At 34.6% G+C, this 21974-nt stretch overlaps 2 pseudogenes; one reads left to right on the top strand and one right to left on the bottom strand.

Moving 5' to 3' along the window:
* Positions 1 to 1370: 1370 nt before the first annotated feature.
* Positions 1371 to 3036, bottom strand: LOC149251841 (uncharacterized; annotated as a pseudogene).
* Positions 3023 to 4679, top strand: LOC149251840 (uncharacterized; annotated as a pseudogene).
* Positions 4680 to 21974: the final 17295 nt, after the last annotated feature.

Here is a 21974-nt window from a genome sequence, read left to right as displayed (position 1 = left end):
TTAAAATACAATTCTCTGCAATATGATTTGGTTTTCAATTTATATTTATAATGAATCCGTTTGTCTTGAATTTGAAGATGATTTCTGCTTACCACTTTCTTGCATTCATTGGTAACGAAGGATCCCTCGCTTGGGTGTAGAGAAATATATTCTGGATGTAAGTAGTCGTCTTTAATTTGCCGATAAACCTCTCTAAAATTATTCCTAAAATAAATTTGTAAGGGACCTTTAAGGGCCTCTTCCATGACAGCAAAGACACAGGAGATCTTTAAGTGTCTCTGCCATAAGAGCAAAGACACTTAAGGCAGCCTATTCTTTTTTCTTTTGTTTCCTAGTTACATTCTAATGTTTAAATTTGATATGATTCCTGGCTTGATTAGTGTCCTCTCATGTTCTACATCCTCTGCATTTCAACCTAGTCCAAAGAAACAGGTTGATTTCCACCATCAGCGAGCCCACTAGCTTGAATATGTAACTGTGTCTTTAGAACCTCTGGTTTACATGGAGTATTAAAGTCAGGTACTCCAATCTTTTAAATTTCTAGCAATGTCATGTATTCCAACCTTTATATTTTTAGCTAAGGTTAGTTGACAAGAATAAGTCGCTAGCACTAACAATCTGAAGACAATAATGAACTCTTCATCAATATTAGTTCTAGTAAGAAGTTATTACTAATGCTTTCCAGTCAACGTGTGTTTCAATTGCTCGGGTACCATCTAGCTCAAGGATTACATAACACATTGCTTCGAGTTATGCCTTTGAGAATGCAGTCCTGTTGTTGATGGTGGATATTAAAAACCAATGTCTTCACATAACACATTGCTTCGAGTTATGCCTTTGAGAATGCAGTCCTGTTGTTGATGATGGATATTAAAAATCAATGTCTTCAGTAATTTAAAACATGCTGTGCTGTAAAATCCAAGAACAGAGTACATAGATGTAATTCAAACCAACAAGAAGCTCCATGATAGTGGACTCTGTCTTTAACTGATCTGCATAATAAAGTGTTGCAGCAGGGGAACAATGGCTTGACCTTTCCTTGTTTATTTTTAATTGAAAATTCATATCGTAGTATTTATCATCAGTTGTGATCTCTGTTTTAGAAATAGGGTTCAATTTTGTGGCTTTGTTGGTAATAATTACTACTCTGGTTGTGGTTGTCTGAGCCGGTTTCGACACTAGTTTTGTCCATTCCTTTCCCTTTATCATTTTAATTCTAACAAACCAGAACTGCATATGCACATAAAAGGTGAACGCCTACGAGATTCAGGTCCTTTATTTCCTGAACTATTTACCCTGTGCTTCATGTATTTGATCTTTGATGGATTCTAAAAGATCACCATTCCAAAGTTAAGCATATCTTCAGATAATCAGAGTTCCTCAGTTAGTCGATGCCCTCTAACTTGCATGTCTTCGAGAGTACGTTGCGCAAGATCATATAGTTTCTCCTTGCAAAAATATGAAATAAGAATACTGAATGTTTGTCGGTCCGGACAAATTTTAAACTTGTCCATTTTCTTGAGTGTTCGCATGACATACTCCATATCACGTCCTCTAGAATAAGCATTCAACAATGTATTCATAACCACTAAGTCATATTTTCCTTTTATATTCTCTAACTCCTCTTCTAACCTTTTTACCTCTTCAATATTTCCAATCTTAGAATAAGTAGAGATCATGGTACTATATGAATAGCCATCTGATCTTATACCCTTCGCCTTCATTTCGTCAAATATCTTTTGGGCATCATGTATTTTGCCTGCCTTGGCAAGCCCATCCATCATCAAGCAGTATGGCATCTCATCTAAATCCTGGCCTGAAGCATCCAGTTCAGCAAGCAACTCCCTTACTTTTTCAAAAGACCACTTCTGGCATATACCTTTAGCAACGAGTTCAATACCACCTTGTTTGGAACTAAGCCTGCAGACTTCATATCATCTATTAATTTCTCAGCCTTTTCATGCTTTCCTTTTGCTGCATATGCATTTAGGAGTGAGCTATAGTGAAATTCATTGGCAGGAAGACCTTCGTTCTTCATCTGCTGAAAATAAGTCTCAGCTTCTTCATCAAGATTATGTGAAGCACAGAGAGCTAAAAGAGATCCATACATGACTGAATCAAACTTCAAACCCGTCCCTTTGAAATCCTCTATCAACTTGCAAGCTTTGGAATACCCATGTCGAGCTTTAACACAGCCTGCAAGTAACGTACTGTATGTAACAATATCTGGATTTAGGCCCCCTTCCTTCATCTGCTCAAACAGCTTGAAAGCAGTTTCAACCCTTCCATTGGAAATAAGACATTTTAACATTGAATTACAGACAAAGACATTTGACTTGATATCTTCATCTTCCAAATTGTAGTACAACTCCAATGCAATTCTGGTTTGGCGTCCTTTGCCCATCAATGTGATAAAACTTGTATAAGAGGCAACACTAACCTTGCCATGTTGCTTCATCCAATCAAAAAGCTGAGAAACTTCTTGCCATTTTTGCATTCTCCCAAAATAACGTAGAACCAAGTTTAGATCTTGTGTTTGCAATTTTTCACCAACCCTTTCGAGAGTATCGGACAAGTTCTCCGTCATCTGAATCGAAGTAATGGCAGCCCTTCTTTGAGGCCAAGGCAGGCTGCCCAATAAATCTACTTCGCCTTCTTCGTTCGGCCAGAAATGCTTGTGCAGCTCCTGTTCAGACGAGTCCTCTGTCGCTTCCTTGAGGTTCCGACGGACATAAACTTCTCTCCTGTTGCCGAATTTAGGGATTGTCCCGTTATGCCGTTGAGAAGAGTGGGAGGATTCGATCTCTTGACCTCGTTTTGGAAATTTATACGTGTTCTCCTCCGTAGGCAGTACGAATTCGGTCGCCCGAAGCTGCGCCAAAGTGGCATTTGCCTCATTGTGGCTGAATTTGGTGGGAGCGAGGTGTGGGACGCAGATGGAATTGCAGAACGTGAAGGTAGAGGAATGGATTGAGCCATGGAGCTGCATTGTGCTTCCCATGGTACTACGCAGCAAATTGAAATGGATAGATTCAATCTGTCTCATGATGTGGGGGAACTCGGCCCATTATTAAGAGAGCCTAACATTGAAGCTTTTCAAAATGTTCATCATAAAGCACGCCAAATCTAATGTTTTGTGCAAGTGTATAACAAGAATGGGATTTCTGCCCCCATGAAAATTAGAAACACCAAAATGTTGTACATGTGCTCTCATGCTTTAGATGGGATAATATGTCTCACAACATAAATTCCACTATCAAAGGCAAGAAGGGAGAACATAACACAATGTTCTTAAAATATGAATTATGGGCACAGAAGGTGATGAATTTTATATTGCACTGGTAAACCATGGACCTGCCAGCAGATCTTAAATCCTAACCCGACTAGCACATTGCATTTTAAGACTATTTATCTTTTCTACTTCTATCAACTAGCATATGCGTATATATATATATATATATATTTCTTTTTTTATGTGGAAGAGGATACAACCATGAGTTTTGCTTGCAAAATTGTTGCTGAACTTGACCTTGTTGATTAAGACGTTACAAACATTACAAATTACATTGATAAAGAAATCCTTGATTTGGTACTTGATTGGAAAGCAAGGGTAGCAATAGATGATGACCACTCTTTCTATGGGCATAACAATTCCACTTACAAAACAAGTGAAACTTGATGGTGGAATTATAGCGATCACCTCTTTAGTATCTCTTCTTAGGGTTCTTTGATGGAATACCCAAGGTCTCACAACTATGTTGACAAGAAGTCAGACATAATGCCTTTTACTTGAGTTGAATGTGTAGCCATGCACTTGAGTTGAATGTGTAGCCATGCATGATTGCTTTGAAAGAGTGACATTGGAAGTTGACGCAAACAGATTTTTCTTCATATGTGGAAGAGAAATCTTGTACAATTTCAATCAAATCATTAGATGTTCTTCATCATGATTGGGTCAATGGAGAGGATCTAGTTTCATCCGGATCTTTAATGTCACATGGTTCAAGGGATAACAATTTTGAATATTCTTGATCACGTCTAATATACTGAAGCACTGATAACACAGAGGATGTATTTCCATGAAAACCTGCAAATCCTCTAGAAAAGATAGGATATGTAGATAAATTTGGAGAATGTTGGAGCCATGGATATCTAAAGGGTTTAACCCTATTAATGATTGTCACTGACTTAGGTCTATCCAGAAACCTATGTTTCAAGCTCAGATGACTATCATCAGTAAATGTTTTATCTAGTAAAGTTGAAGATTCCACTAATAAAGAACCACGATTATTAGTAGTCAAACATTAGAAGGCACTAATGGAATCCTAGAGAAGACATGGGCATTCCCTCTTAAAAAAAAAAAAAAAAATGATTTGAAAAACAAAAGACCTCTCAAACATCTTTAGATAAGAATAAATTCAGTCCTGAAATAAATTTTTAAGATTAAAAAAGGAAGTCAATGGGCAGCTGGCAGAGTTGGTATATTAGGAAGGGTTCAGGGGTTTGCAGCCATTAAACAACTTGGATTTGATGTTTAGGGAAGAAGACTTTCTAGCATTTCCAGTCATATATTATCACTTAAGAATCTAGTAGCTAGTTATGATTTTCTAGGTCTAAGGAAACTGGAGCTAAAAGTAGTTAAATTTCTATTGGACTCTGTTAAGTGTTGTTATCTATAGGAGCTAGCTCGCATTCTTGCAATTTTGAATATTATTGATTTTTATTGATTGTTTTTGACAAATTCTAGCTCAAACCTCCATCACCATGGGAGCAGTTGTCTTCTAGTTAATTAATCTCATCATTTGACAGTTCTTGCACGGTGACAATACCCTTACAAGATTATATTTATCTTCAAGTTGTTCTCCAAACAACCATCTTCAAGTGAATAACTGTCTTCCTGTCATGAAAATAATTTGGTCTTTTGTTGGCTAGACTAAGACGACTACAGTTAAGGGATATCACCTAGGCTTGGACACATCTTCGGATCTGAGAAGTCTCCTGTATATGGTATGTTATATTGACCCAATCGTCTAAGGCCGATCTTCAAAGAAGTTAGGGAGTATTTCGTAGTTTTTCTAGCTTCTTTACATTTAAAGGTTTCCATATATAGCATGACTTTTTGACCCAACGTGCTTAAGGTCATCTCCAAAGAAGCTAGGAGTCCTTTGTGATTATCCCAGCGTCATTACATTTGAAGATTGTTTCCCTCGTACCTTCATGGCTTCAAAAGTGAGAAAGAGGCTTTATATTAAAACAGATCTTCAACATACTTCTACTACAAGTTGGTTCTATGTTGATGTTATGCATGCGTCAAATACATTTTACAAATAGAGCTAGAGTCTCCCTTTGAATTATGATAATAATAATAATAATAGGTCATGGCCAAGACAGACACGAAATTGGTTTATGAGACCCCTTGTTTATGGGACAAGGGATCCGCCTCCCTGCAGTGATTTGACTACTAAAGTCTGTGGAGGTTTACCTTTTCTACTTCCCTCTAGATTTGAATCTATGACCTCTTACAAGGAAATACATGTTCTTAACCATTAAGCCCACCAAGGCCATTATAAGCTTTATCTTTGTACAAATTTTAAACATTGCATGCTTTCTGTAGATAAATGATTATAGAAATAAGCAGATGAGGTTGTTAAGCTTCTTGGAACCTATAAATGGAGACACCAGATCTGCAATATAGTGAGGATGTCACAACGAAGACCTAATTATAGAAATTTAGTTTATGGTTGTAATGCTCATGACTTCTGTTGACTAGCATGTGTCATTTAAATACCCTCTACTTTAAACATAGGGATATAGTATAGAGTGGTTTGAGTTACTACGAAGCCCAAAACATGCCAAGAGTTTTCCCTAAGTGATCCAGTACTATCCTTACCCTTTGATAGTTTTTTTTTAGGCATGGTTAATTGGTTAAAGTGTTCTTAATTGAATTGAACTTCTCCAAAAATCGATTTTCACTAGAATGCATCAATCTAGCATGGTGAGATTCAATGTAATGGTTGCTTCTAATCCATACATATTAAGCCTAGTCTTGTAACTAAGTATGCTTTGTCATGTTGTTGTTTACTAAGACGAAGAAATCTAGAAAGTAATCAAGAAATTAGTTAATAATGAATAGGTACAGGTAACAGAGAAAAACAATAAAACCAGCAAGCAAACAACCCAAAGAAAAATGGGCTGACATGATGTAATCTAAGGTTGAGGAAAAGAGGACGCCAACAATTATTGCATGGTGCATAACAGATGGAGGCCTGACAAAGATGGTCTCAATTCGTAGAGAATTTGGGGTTTTAGAATGGAAGCTTATTTAGTCAATAAAAGACTAGTGAAAATATTAGGATACACTTTTACCCTTATTCTAGTGTTGAATAAAAATGTCGTGAAAAATAATGTGTCTCTAGTTTTGGATAAAAGGACCCTCAACTTTCTTCGCAACTTTTGTGGTCACTGGCCACTTATGAAAGTAGTAGGCATTTTTAGAAATGCGGTGCCATTTAGAGGGGAAATACTAATAGCAACAGGGCAAAGGCAATTATTCCGTTCATTTAATTATTTCTCATTTGTCTGGTCATATTGTGAGCTGCAATATATATCATGAGATTGTTTTAGTACTAGTAAACAATGATTAAATATATAATAAATATGAACCTTTTGACATTTAGAGGACATTCCTCTCAATTTACAAAAGAAATAAAGTATGAAAATCATGTTGGAAACAGTGTCTGAAGTTTGGAGTCTTTTATTTTCAAGATTAACTAAATGGGTTGGAAGATGAAAAAAAAAAACCATCAACTTGGACTTTTACATTCACTAAGGTTTTAAAGGAATTATATGCATAAAACTTATACTAGCACCTCCTAGTGGAATTGATAGTGCACTAATTTGTTGCTTGCTATTATTTTGGTTTTGGTACCACCTTATAGCATATATGGGTTCAAATGCTATTTTCCAGGATGGACAGTTGAATCTATTTCAACTCTAATTGTTATTGAAGGGTTCCACAAGGATGTCACATGAGCATTTATGATGCCCCTTTTTAACGTAGATAGCCACCTATGTTAAGGTTCTTCCATGTTGTTATTTATGAACATTATACACATTTGGTTGGACACGTGAAAATCAATTGATGGATTTGGTATTGATGATGGAAATGTTGGATGTATGACCAAATGTGTGACTTACTTGGTTACAATTTATCTAGTGCATAACTTGTCAGAGTTATTGTTGCATCGTATAGGCTTATATAGATATGATTTATCTAATCAATGACTTAGTGGAATTATGATTTATTTGATGTAAGATTTATTTCCAGTATGAACAACAAAAATTGACATGTGGACACTGGGCTTAATAAACATGATGTTTAATATCATGTATCTATATCTATTTTGTGGTTGTATATATGCATGGATGAGAACTAAACTACAAGTTGGAAAGAACCGTATGATGACCAAGATCTACTATTCCATTGGGGAAGGTTGAGACGACCAATGAGGAAAGGTACGATGTACATTGTTCTATTACATTTGGTATCTACTTGATATGCACTCTTATGACATGAGTAAAATGCAAATGACAGGTGGCAAGATGACCTGACTGGATTATTCGATGACAAGTCCAACTAGCTCTGTAGTGTGGTCCGTGCTCTGAAGGAGGGGTGGAGGTGTTTCCCACCGTGTATCCTCCGAAACCTGGAATCGTGGGGAGGACAGCTGAACGCTCCCCCTAGACGTGTGATGACGATTGCCAGATGCCTGCTGGGGAAAGTTCGGTCGAGGTATTCGACGCTTCCACCATGTCGGTTTTATCAGTGGTTAGTATGGCCGTTGCCACTGATAGAGCAGCAGAGGATGGATAGGGTGGGAACGGAAGTAGGTCAAGATGGATAGGAGGAAATAGATCAGTTGGAGACTCTTGATGGGAAGTAATGTCATTGTCTGACTTATCAAATTTTAATGCTATAACTCTCTCTGGTTTGCTATGCTTTCAAACTCCTTGTATCTTTTCATTCTAACTTCGGGACGAAGTTTTCTGAAGGAGGGGTGTATGTAATGCCCCACTTAAATCTTATCCTACAAATTGTGTTAATATTTACATTATCTGAAAATATTGAGAAATATTGGTCATAAAATAAATTTATGATTTCCATTATTCAAATTTCCCACTTACCTTCTCAATTTGAATATTATGTAGGATATGGTCTCCTTCCATTAATTCAAAATATATTTATTCATTTCACATACCCCAATGTACCCTCACATTTACTTGGGAGAAGACATAGTCCTCTCCATCTTATCATCAATATATATTTATTCATTTCACATTCCCCAATGTACCCTCACATTTACTTGGGAGAATACATAGTCCTCTCCATCTTATCAACAATATATATTTATTCATTTCACATTCTCGAATGTACCCTCACATTTACTAAGGAGAAGACATGGTCCTCTCCATGTAATTACACTTCACATTCCAAAATGTACTTTTCAGATTTACTTGGGAGAAGACATGATCCTTTCCCATTAAATTCTCAATTTTATATTCATGTCACAATTCCAAATGTACTCCTAGCTTAGAAGAGAAGTCAACCAAGGATGGGTGAGAGTTAATGACATTAATGAGAGGTGGTTGAGGAAAGAGGGTATAAAAAGGGAAGGGGGAAGGAAGAAAAGGGGGGAGTGGGAGTCTTGCTTAAGATTGTGGGGGTTGGTTGTGATTGTTTGGCCTTGTTATGATTTTTGGGAGACCTTGGAAACCTGTGGAGGTTTCTTGGGTTTGAGAGGAGGAAAGTATCATTATCTAGTTTTGCACATTCTTCTTAAGGACACACTATATCTGGTTGGACTTGGGCACGGAGGGCTAGGGAACCTGTGGAGGTTTCCTGGGCTAGGAATTTACTTCCTAGTTGGCTGGGAGGTAAATCCGGTTGGGTCGGCCAGAGGGAGCGTTCAGCTGGAGCTATAAGACAAATGTATCATCATCAACCGCCGGAACAGGTTTTTTTCCATGGACTACTCTTGTTAAGTTGATATCAATGGAATGCTCACCTTAATTTATGTTGCTTATGATAAAATGATAAGATGTTAAATGTTTAAAGCTATGTGAAAAGGCCAGCAAGCTCCTTTTATTATTTATAAATTAACAGGAAAATAGATCTGTTAGTGTATAACAAAATAGAGGCTCTAATAATAGGATTAAGGTTCTTACACTAATGTGGTCCATCCTTAGGATAAGGTTAATGTGTGTTTTTTTAGTTAAAAAAAATTGTTTAATGTCTTTTTTTATATTTATATTTTATATTTTATATTTTTATATTTTTTAGTTATTTAATTTTAGTTTTTGATTTGGATTTTTTAAATTTTAATGTATGTTTGTTTTTTTTCTTTATCTTATATTATTATATATATATATGGATTAATTTTTTAATTTTTTTTTCTTAAATTAAGTGTATTTTTTGGATATATTTTTTTTGTTTTTTGATTTTTATTTTAAACTTTGTTTTTTTGTTTTAATTTTTATTTATTTTTAATGTTTTAGTTTTTTTTATAGGTTACTTCTTCTTCTTCTTCTTCTTTCTTCTTCTTCCTTTTTTTTTTGATTTTTTTATTATTTGTTTTGGTTGGACATATTTTGTATCTTTTTTTTGATATATTCTTTTGTTAAGTAGCAATTTTTTTTAATATATATTTTTATTTACTTGCCCCAACATGGTATTACACATTCAGTTTTGTTGGGTATTAGTTTGTCTTTGACAAAAAATTATGAGCTTATCCATAGTTTAACATTAAGAATTCAATTTTTATTATTGTTAATATTTATTTATTTGTAAAATGATTGGTTGAGGTCTTATTATGAGTTGTTTAGTGACTTCCATTTATATTAGTTACCATTTATTATTATTATTATTATTTTCATGAATTATAATTTTTTTTCACAATATTTTCAATTTAAGGTGACTTGTTATTACATTAGAAACACATTTAATAAATTTAATTAAGACAATTATATATATATAAAACACACACACATATAGATATATCTATTTTAATATAAACAATATTAGTTAATCATATTTCTTAATTTTTGGGGATAACATTCAATAATACAATATTTTATTAGTTTTATTTTATTTTTGTGATGAAATCTTTGTTTTTGTTATTTTTTTGTTTCAATAAGCTATATTTAAGCTAAACTACACATACTAGCTATTACGTAGCCCTTGTTTTTTTTCAATATTTAAATTTTTGTTTTCTTTTGTATTTTTGTATTTATTTATTATTTTGTTTTATTATTTATTTATTTTTTTGCTGTAGGGCTTGTGTGACTAGCAACCCATTTCTATCATGTCTCAATTTGATAGTTGATTTTAAAGTTTTCATGATAATGGATTGAGTCTGCCTCCAAAATATGTCAATTTGATGGTCGATTTTTAAGTTTTCATTATAATGGGTCGAATTCGCCTACACTATATGTCAATTTGATGGTTGAGTTTTAATTTTTTTGTTGCAATGTGTCAAGTTATCTTATGCTAAAATTTTAAAGTCATTTTACTTCTAACATTTAAAAACTAATTCACTGTTGGTATAATGACTCTTTGATTCAGGTGTTCATTTTTAAAGTTTTTAAGTTTTTTAGTCATAAATTTTTTCCATAATGTCGTGGTTGAAATATGTTGAAAACTTAAGGTTTTTTGTGGTTTTAATTACATGGTTGAAAAATTGTCAAAATTTTAAGGTTTTTCTGAGTCATGATATTTTATTTTTAATGTTATGGTTGAAAACAATTATAGGTATTTTATTTTTAACGTCATGACTGAAAATTGTTGGAATTTTAAGGCTTTTGAGAGACGTGATATTTTATCTTTAATGTCATGCCTAAAAATGATTGGAATTTTAAGGTTTTTCAAAGCCATGATATTTTATCCTTAATGCCATTGCTAAAAAATATTGAAAATTTACCTAAAAAATGAAGTAATTCCAACATTAACACTTTTTGTTTTCAGGGTATTTTTTGCACATTTTTTTTTTATTGGCTTTACTACCATTTTTAAAAAATGTTGAAAATTTACCTTGAAAAAAAAAACGTTATTCCAACATCAACACTTTTCTTTTTTGGGCTGTTTTTCATGTTTGTTTTGGGTTTTTTGACTACAGTTCTTGTTTTTAGTTTACAATTTTCGTTTCAAAGTTTACATTTTTGGAATATGTATGGCAATGCATGGAAAGATCAGTAGAACAAGAGAAAATTAGCTCATGAGAGCTCTCGAGCATTTAAACCAACAACGTGTAATTTTGGAAGAGAAGGGAGGAGGAGGGGGTATTCCCTCAAGGGCCTTTGATAAACATTGAAGTATCCCTCCTCGGAGAAATTGGAGGGGATTTTCAACTTTAAAATGCTGCCACAAAACTTTGGAGAGGGCTCGAGCTGAACCTTTACACATGACACATTGAAAATACCAAAACTCATGGAATTGGGTTGACATAGGAGCAGTGGATGTTTTATATGTTCTAGCGCCTTGTTATTGGCTACTTATCTCTATTTTTTTCTTTTCGATCTTTTTTATTGTTGAATGAATACATGACCATGCTACCTTTTCATTGTGATTTATGTTATTGTCATGGTTTTTGTTGTTGCCTTCTTTCCGTTTTGATCTTACCTTACATATTTTCATGTTTTGGGGCCTTGGGAGAACTTGTTGGGTGTGGTAGGAAGCCATGGAGCTCCGGGAAAGTGTTGAGGGGAACCCAACATAGTTATGCGACTGAGGTAAGGCCTTGCATATAAACAGAGAGCAGTGAAAGATGAGAAGGATTAGAGTTGGGGGCAGATGGGCCGAAAAAGGCCATCATTTGAATATGTTGGAGCGGTGCTCATGAGTGTGATAACAATTATGAATAAGGATTATAAGCGGGCTGAGAATGGGCTACGTGAATAACAACAATAGAAAAATGGTAGTTGAAAGCACTGATAATAATAAGAAGGTGGAAAAAGGATAGAAAAAAAAAGCAAGGAATTGGATAAATAATTCCTTTGGAAATTGTTGTTCAAATTCTATACATGCTTTATATAAATAAAGGGGTTTCTCAAAACCATGACTCTATTTGACACATGTTAATGTGTGTTATGTCCATGAATAAGTGGACAATGATATGATATCCAAGTGGGCTGGTTGGGTCCATGGGAGTAATGGACAAAGATATGGAAGCCATGAAAATGGCACAAAAAGTAGTGTCTCCCAAACTTAATCTTACTTAACATATGTGGATGTGTGTTATAATCATGAATATGATGATGATTATTTAAGTGTATGTAAATCCATTCTTGGCGAAGAATGTTTGTTTAAATTTATTTGATGCACATGTGAATGGCTTGTTGGGATAACATAATGAAGTTATCCAAATAAGATTCTCGGTAGTGTGAGGAATCAATTGGGAAAGAGAAATCCCTAGATGAATTGCGATTTTATTCTCATAAAATTATGACACTCATGCTATGTCATGCTTATAAACAAGGGATGTTGAAGGTTATGTCAGCATATAAAGAGAAGTGTGATCTCAACATGTAGGGAGCAAGTCATAATCGATACCTTGACTATAAAACTCCATGATCACTAAGTGCTTGCCTTGTCTGTTAAACCATTTAGTGTTCACCGAACAATCACATAAATCAATGGGTTCTTGCAGTTAGACTGATGAACCACCTAGTTTTTGCTAGGTGCTTTCTAATTGGTAGACGAACCACCTTCATAGTGGAAGCAATCCCTCAATACTGAACATAATGCTCATACAAAACTTGTCATGCATATGAAGGTTGTTGCAACATGCAACAACCTCTCAAGATGAGGACAAAAGTCACGTTGACAAGGCCAGAAAGAGGCTCGTAAGGCTGAGAAGAGAGGATAAGATTGAATATTACATAGAGTGTGTCTACCATTGGATGTTTCTGGGTTTGACAACCATCTCATTGCGTGTGAGTTGAAGGAGACATGGAGTTGTGTGAGCACTGCTATGGGCTTGGCAAATCACTCAGTGTGTGTGGATCAAAGAAGCAAAAAAAAAAAAACCAAAGATGAGTATCGATTATTCTAATTGAATTAATGAATTGATTTAGTTCTAATTAAAATTGTGATTTATAATGATATGGATTATGGACTAATCAATTCTACTGCGATAGAAAGATAATGAAAAAAAATTGTATGGTTCAAATCATGGATAAATCTGCTAATGAGGTATAACTTGAATTTATTTCAATTTCTTTACGATGAATCACATGAGAGATTGTGAGCTATGATGTAGGAAGGGCATTGGATTACCCAATTTTGGATGAATGAAGCTGGATGAAATGATAAACAACAACAACTTGAAGATATTAGAGTGCACAACAACATGATGAAGATGAGGACAAGATGTGGCAAGAGAAATGTAATTTGTAAAATCCAAATAGTTGATTTAATGGGATGATTATACCCATTGAGTTGCTAGACGAGAAACTATGTGTGTGAACACTGATTATATAGAACTGTGTATATAAAGCACCAAATGGTTTTGTGCTTGGTTTAAAGAATGTTTCTCTTTCTGTTCAGTTATAAAACACAAAGGAAAATGTTCTTCCAAGGGGTGGGGTTTGTGACAACCCCTAGCTAATTTCCCCATTTATAAATATTTAAAATATTTTTTGCTATATTAAAACTAGTTGAGAAATTGGGACAAAAAGTTTAGAGATTTGGGAGGGAGGTTTCTTAAGGAAGCTTGGTTGTTTTAAATGCCAGTCGTGGATGCTACTTGGTGTGCTTTTAATGGGTTGATTGTGTTTTTAATTCAACTGGAAAATAAGGATGAGCCCATGCCCCTCTTGGGGAAGTTGACAAGAAAAAGGGACATATTATTGAAGAAGAGTTGTGTTGGAAGAGAGAGAAGGTTGAGAGAAACCTATAGGAGTGGCGTAGGGAGTTGGCATAATGGCATCCCTGCAACCACGCTCCACAATAGAACCACCGGTTGAAGCTAGACATGGTGCATGGAAAAGAGGGTGTGACGCAGGGATGGGCTTAAGTAGGATGCATGACAAATCCACAAAGTGACAATAACAGATTGAGCCAATAGATCTCGAGGCCAAACAATCAAATAGAGGCTCATTCATGGAAGGGAAAGAGGATTCATGCAGGCATAGGTTGAGATACACAGTGTGATTCATTCAAGGGAGAACCAAGCTCGAGAGGAGCATGAGAGAGGGGAAAAATTCCTCATGAGAGGAATGAGAAAAGAAAAAGAAAAGTGCACAAAGAGAGTTCACTCGTATGGTATCCAACTGATGAACTCGAGAAGGCTTGCTAGCTGAGGATCACTGGGTAGTGGCTTTCCTTAAGGACTGATGAACCCACCAGGAGTGGCTTGTCTTAGTGTAGAAATTAGGTTGTAGATTTGCAACTGTTCATGAATTTTTAATCAAAATCATATGACACAAACCTAATCTATTGCTCTAAGGACATTAGTTCACAATTTATAACAAAAATCTCAGACATGCAAGAAGAAAGAACACACATGCAATAAGTATTTTCATCTGGGGAAATAAATATGCTAAAAACCGCAATGCTTGCTTGCATTAATCAAATGAATAAAGATGTATTACAATTGCTTTGCTCAACTAAGCACACCCTGCGAGTGCATAACCTATATCACTACTCACTGAAGGCCTCAAACTGAGATTCAGTGAAATTTTTCCTCTTCTTGAGCTCCTATTTCCTTGTGTTTTTCCTTGAGGAATTAGCCCCCTATTATTTAGGAAATCCCTCAAATTGAATGCACAATTCCTTAGGCTGATCATTTGACTGCATGCAACACTTGTACACTCAAGACTAGTCTACAACTGATGCTACGTTGCCTTGGAATCTCCACCTCAACTGGGTAACTCAAATTCTTTGCATGCACTAGCTATTTTGGGTTGATTGATTAGTTAATTAGATTATCAATGAGTTTGACTGAAGTCCCACTACTTAACTGACCTTCCACTAGTTCCTCCAAAAGTTGGAACTAGTTTGACTGAAAACAACTTGAGATAATTGACCTTGATTGCTACAAATTAGCAACCATACATGCTGAAATGAATTCTAACCCCTCCAATTCGAATTTACTAAGTAAACTAGGTGACACAAGCCATGTCACAAAAGTTAACATCATCCAAGTTTCCTGTGATTGTGGAAATTCAAATTTTCTCAATTTAATCAAGGCAAAATAAAATTGAGAATTTCTTGCTGCATTTTTCAACACTTAGGATTGATGAACCCATTAGGAGGGAGAGATTTCCCATATGGGATCCAGTTTATGAACCCAAAAAGGCTTGTTGGTTGAGAATTACTAAGCAGTGGCTTGTCTAAGTACTGATGAACCCACCATAAGTGGCTTGCCTTAGGAGTAATGAACCCACTCGAAAACTTGTGGATTGATGAACCTACTGGCCAAGAGACAAAGAAACTCACTTACTTGTGGGGCTGATGAAACATGAGGTGTGGCCCTGGGCTGGGAACATTGGTGCTTGCACTCACTAATGAACTACCTGGAAAGGTGATCTTTGTACTCCCATGGTAGCTTATCCAAGTGATGGACCTTCCCATGTTAAAATAAAAACTCTCCTCCTATAACTGAACTGTGATTCTCTATGTTTTCATGAATCCCCTTTATAGTTTTTGAAGAAATGAAAGGTCTCTATGGTGTAACAATTGAGAGCTACTGTGAACACTTGGGAAAAACAAGCTTATTCACTATATGTGAGTAATGGTTGAAAGCTCCTTTCTAAACCACCTCCTTAAGATCTGAAATTTGGCTCGGGGGTGATCGGATGTAAGAAATGTTGCAGTGCAGGCAAATCTAAGGTTGGGTGGAGAGTCAAAGTCCCAATATTAGTTTCCAAACTTATCTCATAAGATAAGTTATTACTTATGTACTTGTGAATTTTAATATTATGTACATGTTTTTTGTGCTGTTAAAATACATATGCTAATGCTGAATGATATCTATTTCCTGTATATGATTCATGAAGAAAGTTTATTACCTATGGTAACAATAAGTAATGCCACTTCTTGAGGGATTAATGAGGAAAAATGCATATCATGTGTAAGTAAGGAGGGATGGTTTTAATTTCTATATGAATGATGGGAGATAATTAATCTCTGTGTTTAATTTTGAGCTTGGAATCAATTTAAATGGCCTGAGTATGAAGGAGATAGGTAAATCTCTGTTAAATAATTAAATGTATGTTTTAAAAAGATTTGAATATCAAGCTTGGTATTTATTTATATGCCTGGGAGGGATAACCCTCTATATACGTATATAGATATACATAAGCAATCCAGGCTGAGTAAAACAAGCTCTAGAAGGATAACTCTATAGAATCAAGTCACAGGCTATAAGTATGTTTATATATATGAGTGCGTGTGTGTGTAAACACACACATGTACACACACATATATATTGCAGAGCGCAACACTAAAGCTCAGGAGGGATAAGATGATGTCGCAGGGAGCCAAGGAGGGATTTGCGTGGATAAATATGCCCAAGTGCCGAAGGAGAAATATATATATATATATATATATATATGTAATTAGTGGGCCTAAAATCTTATGTTATAACGTAATACATATTAATTTGCAGGCTACGGTGGTGGACGATTGGGACCGCATGACAGAGATGTGGCCATGCCACGTAGATAAGCATGATGTCATGGATTAAGGTGACGTGGCACCATGGTGGCTTGCCACGTGGAACTCATAACTAGCCTTTGGTGGGGCCGAGTGGCCCATAAATGGATGACATGTGGCACTCTCAGAGGAGCCCATGTGGATTGGGTAACATAAGTATGACATCACCTTGGTGGTTTTCGAAGGAGCACAATGGGGAAACTTTGGGGAATTTATGTCTCGAGGAATGAAAAATTTCCCAGTAGGTAACAGAGAAGAGGGTTCTGTCCCGGGGATCTAGAAGAGTGATGCCATCCCATGATGATGTCACCCTAGAGGTTTTGTGTGTGCATCCATTGAGTTTCGGCTGGGGAAAAGGGACGAGGTGAGGTGGCAAGCCACAAGGAAGTGCGACGACAACTCGATAAATTCCACAATACCACATGGACCGGTCAGGGGGTGTGACATAGCAACGAGATACAGTTCCACGTGGGTGTCATGTGGCAATACATGGTGATGTGGCAACGGGTCACTGGTAACATTTTTAAATAGCCATATCTTTTGATCCGGGAGTCAGATTTGGGAAAATTTTATGTCATCGGAAAGATCTCAATGAGACAAACACAATGAAGATATTTGTTTTGGGTTCTTAGGAGTTTGAAAAATGACAAAATTTTATGACCCCATTTCCATAACAAGACGTTGGAGGTTAGGTCAATGATAGTAATTCCTTTTTCTACCCCTAGTATGGGCTATGGGTGGATGGGAGTGTGTTACAACATTAATATATTGTACCATTTCTCAAGAGATAAATTATAGAAGGGAGTTATTACACTTTATTATCTTCTAATTTATTTGCAAGTTGTTAACATTGTAATAAAACTTGCTACAAAAGGGGGCTTTGAGAATTAAAAATAGAATATTGGATTGGTCAAGAACACCTTCCTTGCAAATAGTAAGTGTTAGTTTTTGGTTACTTCGAGTTTTTCACCTAGGGAGAGGGTGCATGGGTGTTGGAGGGGATTTTACTTTGGATGGGTGTGCCATGTGGGAGATATCCTTGTATCCTTTGATAGAATCCTCACAGTTATGATGCTTGGGATCTTATATTTGTTATCAATGTAAGGTTATGATAAGTTATATAATAGGTATGCCATATTCGTCTTACACCATTATGATAGCTTTACGAGAGTTTTCTTATGTGATTATGACAAATCATTTTCATGGAAGAACATGTAAGAGCTATTATAGGCACAAACAGGTGCATTCCTTGGGAGAGATTCCTTTGTAAGTGGGGTTTTTTCTTCAAGGTCTATTATTAACAGTTAAGTAATTTGTAATTGTTTTATCCACTTGTCAAGTATGACAATAAGAAGGAGGATGCACTAGTTAGGGTTACATGTTCATAATCATACATATGAGAAGTGAGAATATATAATGTGAGTGTCGAGGCTTGAGAGAAACCCTTGTAGTATCTTGAGGATAGTATTGTATATTCTTATGTGTTAATGAGAAGATAGTGATTATTGTTACAAAATTTCATCTTGTTATCATCTACATTCATGTTATTGTTTGTGTATATCATATTTCATATTTTGTAAGGTTGATCTCATCTCTTGATATGTGGTGTTACACTTCTAATATTTCCATTTAGCACTTTTATTTATGTATATTTGAGACTTTAATCAATGTTTGTCTTTTGTTTTATTAGTAGCATAAATTCTTTAAGTGAAAATATTCGTATCATGTGGATGTAAAATACACCACTCATTAGAATAGGTGACAAAATGATAAGGAAACATGTGAGGTGCATTAAATTTAGTGTCAAATCTTGGACCGACACATCCATGCTTCTTCAAATATGGACCAAGTTGACCCCCAAATAGCCTCACCCACTCAAAGCCGTTAATCCCAAATTTGTGCTCAAGCTAATAATGATAGTGGGGGAATTGGACTTAGGTTGTGCATCATGACAATAGTAATGGGCTACAAAAGGACCCAACTTATAGCATTACAATGGTAGTTGGTCTTGATAAGCCTCATCATACTTTAGATAATAGGCTAGTACTTCGTCAATTATCTAGGTCTACTTTGAAAAGGTAGAGGGGAATGAGGTCTTTATCTCTACCTCCATTTCTAAGTTTGTGGGAAAATGGCATGCTCAAAATTCCAATGCCTATTAGTTTTTATTAATGGTTGTTCCTATGCAAATATGTTAAAAGTTTCAAATCCTTATAATGCTTTCAATGGCCCTTGGGGCAATGAGGAGGGTATACACAAGATAGCAGGTTCCAAATGAAAGTTTCCTTATGGAATGTATAAGGTTTAAGTGACACTAGTACAAAACACATATCTTTCCATATCATAACTTTGATTGGCACAATGGACATTTTATGTATGCAAGAAGTCAAATATTTTTTTGTGTTAAATAAAACTTTATCTTTTATTTGGCTAGGTGCTAAGTGTCTTTACTATGATCACTCAATGGGAAAGGAGAAGTCATCACCCTAGTCTCCCCTCCTTTTTTTGTTTTGTATTTGGTTGGGCCATTAACCCTACACAAATGTTGGCGCAAATTCTTTTGAGGGTTGACTGTTAATTGTTAGATTTGGATAACATATATGCTTCTAATGATGTTGATGAGAGAGAAACATTTTAGTGGTGGATAGATGATGAGATGTTTGAGGCTCAATGGTTGATCTATGGATATTTTAACATGGTGGAAATTTAGGAAGATAAAGAAGGGTCCTTGGTGACACTGCAAGGAAAACATTACGTAGTAGATGTTTTAGCATAGGTTTTTAGTGTTACAAGATTGAGTAAAAAAAGAGAAAAAAACTCCACTATAATTGATGTCAATGATGTCAAATGTTTTAGTGGATGTTCAATATAATTGAAAATTTTGGATGGTCATAGGTCATACTGTAAGGTTTTTTTTTGTACATTTAAAATACAAATGTGCACTTGTGCAAACATGTTTAGTGTGCATTAGTGATTTTTTAATTCATTGAGAGCATTGATATATTTTTTTATACATACATGACATTGGTAGGTTTAAGCTATTATAAAAACGTAGGTTTAAATCATATATTTTAAATGCACCAATGCGATAATATCTTATAAAAGCACTGATGCTTATCATATATTTTAAAAGCCTTGGGGAAATTATTTTCTATTAGACATCGGTGCAAATTATCTATTATTGTACAATTATGCAAAATAATAATTTAAATATACCGGTGATTCCCTTCTTTCTCATATATGGGCTATTATTGGCTCTTCTGAACATATCACTTTTTTTCATATACTTTGTGAGCTCAATATGGAAGAAAATAGTCTATCAAAGGAAGAATTTACCCTCCTATTGGGTCTATTGGGATAGATGAATACTCTGATGGTGTGGAGATTGAGTCTATGTAGACCAATCTCTCTTTCTAGCTTTTTCTTTTCTCTAATTTTGTTATCATTTTTGTTAGTTATTGGGAGATAATCTGTGAATATAGGGGACCCTTGCCCTTGAGTTTTTGTAGTACATAGGATGGATGGGATATATTCATAGGAGGGGATGTTGTGTGTTTTATGTTAACAATGGTTTGTTGATGCTAAATAAGTTAGAAGATAGTCAGACCATGTATATATATATATATATATGATTTTTTTTCTTTGAAAAAAAAACAATTTAAATGTAATGATGTTTAAAGAGGTATCAAATGCATTGTTGATTTCAAATGAATATAATGGACCAGTGTATTTCATGTGAATTATTTTGGATTATGTGTATATATACGAAACTTCATTTCGATCATTACAATATTTTTTTGATTGTAGGTTTTTTGAAAAATTAACCACAATATCCATCTTCAGAATGGTCGACATTTTTAATTCTCAACTAGATTCATCTTCAAGACTAAAAGTCGAATAAGAAAAGACACTATTATTATTAATAATTATCTATTAGTACTATTATATTAATTATTAATAATATTAGTACCATAGGATTAATAATATCAACATAGTAGTTTTAATTATAATAATATTATTACAATATCAGTAGGGGTGGCAAGAGGAGGAGGGGTGCTCTATTCCCATGAGGAATTTAATGTTTCAGAGTATTCACAGAGGAATTTAATGTTTCAAAGTATTCACGGAGATTAGGATGCATAACAAACAACCATGGTAAAGCTTATGCCCTCTGCTAGGGGATTTGATAGTTAGCCAAAGAAAATCAGGTAGCCTCTCTCACTGTTTTGGAAGACTCCCTCCTTATTTAAAATTTGGTGAAGGGCTCCTCTCCGAGGGACAAAACATTAGAAAGTCTTATGAAAAGAATTAGGAAAGCAACAAAAGGGTTCCTTTGGGGTTATCCTTGGTGGTTGGGAGGAAGGAATAGAATCCTCCCCCACCCAAGATCAATTCCTATAAGTGAAATGATGGACGTTAACAATATTGACAATATATGCATATTCTTCATATGGAATATACATTGTTATACCCATGAAAAAAATAATAAATAAAACTATGATTTTAATATCCCTTATTTATAGTATTATTATTAATAAGTATTTAAATTTTTAACATGTGTACTATCAAATTAATAATTAACTATATAGTACTTTAATATTAATAACATTTATGATTTTAATAATACTTTTTAATATCATTATTATTATCATACTTATATCAAATTATTAGTACTATATAGGGCTTTATATTGTCCCATTTTATACAACAAAAGGGTCCCTTATTCGTACACAATAAAAGAAAGATTTTTTTCTTTATCACAATACTCAATGTTATAAAATCCTATGTTGTTGATCACATATATGGATGTTTTACATTTCTATAAGGGGCAAAGTTATAATCCTATGGTATAATTGTTTTGATGATACAACATATTAACATATTTGTTTTGATGATACAACATATTAACATAATGACCATATCCAAAAACATAGATCAAAATATAAAAATAAATATTATTTAAAAAATAATGTTTAATGATTAATAGAATTTTTATAATAGATTAAGATTTTTATGAGAATGATTGTTTGATTGTATCTTTCTCAATGAATTAACCATAATATCCATCTTCAAAATGGTTAATATTTTAAATCCTCAGTTGGGTTCATTTTTAGGACTAAAATTTGAATAAAGAAAAAGAGTTGATTCTTATTTATAGATGTAGGACAGGAGGAGGGGAAAGAGAAAGAGAAAGAGAAAGTAGAGTATGGAACCTAAAACAAAAAGACACAAGAAGGAAACAAGAAAAAGGATTAAAAAAAAG

The sequence above is a fragment of the Pinus tabuliformis genome, chromosome 7 (assembly GCF_031772625.1).
Source record: "Pinus tabuliformis cultivar Carrire ecotype Pingquan chromosome 7, CPIR1, whole genome shotgun sequence".
Classification (NCBI taxonomy): domain Eukaryota; kingdom Viridiplantae; phylum Streptophyta; class Pinopsida; order Pinales; family Pinaceae; genus Pinus; species Pinus tabuliformis.
Note: the sequence above shows the minus strand (reverse complement) of the source record. Positions and strands in the feature narration are given on the sequence as shown.